The sequence below is a fragment of the Lycium ferocissimum genome, chromosome 4 (assembly GCF_029784015.1).
Source record: "Lycium ferocissimum isolate CSIRO_LF1 chromosome 4, AGI_CSIRO_Lferr_CH_V1, whole genome shotgun sequence".
Classification (NCBI taxonomy): Eukaryota; Viridiplantae; Streptophyta; class Magnoliopsida; order Solanales; family Solanaceae; genus Lycium; species Lycium ferocissimum.
In genome coordinates this window covers 61,991,111-61,994,471 of record NC_081345.1, presented here as the reverse complement: position 1 = coordinate 61,994,471, position 3,361 = coordinate 61,991,111, and the positions used below count along the sequence as shown (strand labels likewise).

The window sequence follows — 3,361 nt, the reverse complement described above, 5'->3', positions numbered from 1 at the left end:
CATCCCGACAAAGCTAATGTGGTTCCTGATGCCTTGAGCAGAAAGTCGATGGGAAGTTTGGCCAGATTGTCTGTGGTCGAACGTCAAATAGTGAAGGAATCCCAACAAATAGCTAGCCAAGGGGTCCGTCTTGCTGAAGTGAATGATGGGAAGCTGATAGCAATTATGGTTTCCAAGTCTACCTTAGTAGAGTAAGTAAAGGCCAAACAATTTGATGACACAATCCTGCTCAAGCTAAAGGAAGGGATTCTCAAGGGTAAGATCAAGAACTTTACACTAGATGAAAATGGTGTGATGAGACTTGATGGTCGCTTACATGTGCCTGACGTAGATAACATTCAGAGGGCTATTAGGGAAGAAGCTCACAACTCCGGATATTCAGTACATCCAGGTGTTGAAACCTAATTTTTGACCTCCCATAATTTATTTTAATTACCCAGAGTCCTTGGATATCAAACGGAGTGAAATGTACATTTTTTATAAGTCAAAATGATTTTTCAAAATTATTCCGATAATATTTTGCCATTTTCATTTGGAAAAATAACTTCAAATATATATTGTAAATCATTTAGAAAATAATTAATATTTTTTTTATAAATAATATGAAGCATTTGAAAATTACATACAAAAATTATCAATCAATAATACAATAATTTGAAAGAGCAAACAAATTACATACACAAATTACTACACAACTCATATAAGGTGACATGTTCACATGCATGATCCTTTATTATACATTTAAAGAAGAGTAATTATCTACTTAAAAATTAAATAATAAAATATGTCTTATTAATTATTGTATAATTATGCCTTTTTTCGCCAGAACTTCTTTCACCTTTGTTTTTCCACCAAGCAAGTGAAGGAATGCTTTGTTCATTCCTAAAGAAGTTTGAAGGATCCACCTTAGTCTTCACATGAACCAATCTACCAAAATTAGTCTTGAAAATACTTAACCCTTAAACCTTAGCTTGCACATAGCTTGTATATCCCTTGATGTTATTCACACCAATATCAACATCCCGATAGTTGATAGAAGCAGCTCTTGAAAACTTCGAAACAGAAGAAGCCATGTAAGAATAAAGCCTTTTTATCCACCTTATATGCCTTTCAGCTACCTCTTCTCCTTCTTCATCCCAAATAGACTAAATGTTGGATTTTGTATAAATTCCCAGCTCTATGAGGGAAAGGAATAGAAGCTGATGCAATCTCATCCATCCTCCCACCGTATGGACTCAATATCACTTGTGCTGATTCAGTTTCACCTTCAAAAAATGATCTCTAGATTCCTTCGAGACCTCCCTCTGGGATTGGCTGATATACATAGTCTGATTTTGTCTTCAAGTAATATGTCGAGAGCTGAACCCTATTTAACAAGACATCAATAGATTCACCTCTTGGGCATCTTGCAAAGTATAATGTAGACTCTATCCATCTCATTTCAATGCAATCTTTTCTTTTCAACCCTAATTCAGAGAAATTTTCTTGAATGATGGAAAGTAATTGATTGATTCCACCGAGGAATATGGACTTGAATGAAGCTACAATTGGTTTTTTGTTGTTACCACCTTTACTTGAGCTCCCCCTACTAATCAACATCCTAATGAACAAATCTTCATGGAATCTTGGAGCAACATATTGCCACTTATGTACAAGCTTTGTGACATTTAGTTCTAATGTCTTGTCAAATGTGAAAACAATTACTTTCTGAGGAACATCTACTAATTTGATCTTCCATGCAAGAACAAGTCGAAATCTATTACCACCACCTTCTCTAATTGCCCAAAATAACTTTTCCCCTATGGAAACCCTATCAAGAATCCTTTCATTCGTATCGATCAACCGTGCATCTACAATGTTATCAGCAACTAGGCCATATTTTCTCAACATAACTCGATAACTACCTCCACTAAAATGTCCACCAACACCAACTGTTGGACAAACACAAGCAGGAAATCCTAAGGTTTTGCTTTTCTCCGTGATTTTATAATAGAGTTCGCCAATACATGATCCAGCTTCAACCCATGCACTCTTGTCATTGACATTAACATTGATTGTTTTAAGGTTTATAAGATCAATTATAACAAATGGAACCTCGGAGACATAAGTAAGTCCTTTATAGTCATGTCCTGCACCACGAACCCTAAGGTGCATCCCAGTTTCCTTAGCACAAAGAATGACTTGTTGAACCTAGAATTCATGCACTGGGGTGACAATCACAAGAGGTTTGGGAGTTTCAGTTGTATTGAACCTTAGGTTTTGTACAGAGAAATGAAAGATTGATGAATAAGAAGAGCTATTTTGGGTGTAAATGGAAGAGGTTTGGTTATTATGAGATAGGCATTGGATGAATTCTTCATTAGTATTAGCTAAAGCTTCCTATAAAGTTGATGAGAAGACAATAAATAAAAGAAAGGAAAACCAATAAATCTTCATTGCTTGAGATTTTGTTTATTTTGTGTTATGGAAATTAAATTTGAACCCCTATGTGGATCGATCCAAAGGAAATTGTTGGATCGATTTCCATCACCAACAACCTTCTTAGCCTGAACTCGTCGAATAGGGATTGCCTAGTGCCCACGGTTTACATTCCCTATGTGGTTTGAGGGCTATTACGCTAGAAGCGGAGTTTACCCAGAGCGCACCCAAAGAGTAGCAACTGCGGATTTCCTTATTTACAAAAAGAAAATTTGCGTACGAATATTAATTTATTATATTGAATTAATAAATTGATATTGTGTGTGTGTGTACAACTTAAATCTATTAATCCTCCCGTTTAAATTTTTTGTCCTACATTTTTTTTAGTCCTTTTAAAAAAGAATGTCTCTTTTCCTTTTTGACAACCATTTACTTTCAACGTTCCACATGACTTGTTTAAAACCATAGGATCAAAAGACATTTTGATATATTCTACATATCTTTAGTTTAAGACCACAAGAATCAAAAGTGTTCTTAACTTTCTTAAACTTCGTGCCAAGTCAAAACCAGAGAAACAAAATAAAATAGAGGGAGTAAATAATACAGATGAATAAAAGAACAAAAACTCAATCAGACGCCTCATAGGCTGCTCTTTAATATTGGAAAAAAAATATATATATATAGATAAAATTAGTTAACAATAATTAACCACTTCATGGGCTGCTCTTTGTTTCAAATGTTGCAAATAATACATATAATTCAACAATAACCTAATGTATTAATCTATCTCACCATGTTTATCCAAACAGTTCATTCATTGTTCCCCATCAGACCATTTGACACTTCCATATACATTTTACTTAGATTGACAATGACATAAGAATAGCTAGATATAGATGGACGAAGACTAATAAACCAACCAAATGGCTTGGTCAATGTTAAT

General features: G+C 34.5%; 1 pseudogene; it reads right to left on the bottom strand.

Moving 5' to 3' along the window:
• Nucleotides 1-636: 636 nt before the first annotated feature.
• Nucleotides 637-2,436, bottom strand: LOC132054914 (tetrahydroberberine oxidase-like; annotated as a pseudogene).
• Nucleotides 2,437-3,361: the final 925 nt, after the last annotated feature.